This window comes from Anneissia japonica, unplaced genomic scaffold, assembly GCF_011630105.1.
Source record: "Anneissia japonica isolate Jap-2015-1 unplaced genomic scaffold, ASM1163010v1 scaffold287577_len299045_cov155, whole genome shotgun sequence".
Classification (NCBI taxonomy): domain Eukaryota; kingdom Metazoa; phylum Echinodermata; class Crinoidea; order Comatulida; family Comatulidae; genus Anneissia; species Anneissia japonica.
Window position 1 is genome coordinate 241,576 of NW_022686369.1, and position 273 is coordinate 241,848.

Below are 273 nucleotides of genomic sequence, written 5' to 3' on the forward strand. Positions count from 1 at the left end.
TACGACCAATAGGTGAGCTAATATGGGGCTTATTATATAATTCAGCAAAGTCTGAAATTATCAGGTCAAGAATAGCATTCTCTCGTGTCAACCACCTGGGTCAGTCCATTACCCAAACAAACTGGTTTAACATTTGTGTACTGTATGTATATATGTATATTTATATGTGTGGGTGTGTGTGTGTATTTATGTATATATATATGAGTGTATATATATATATATATATGTATATATATATATATATATATATATATATGTATATATATATATATG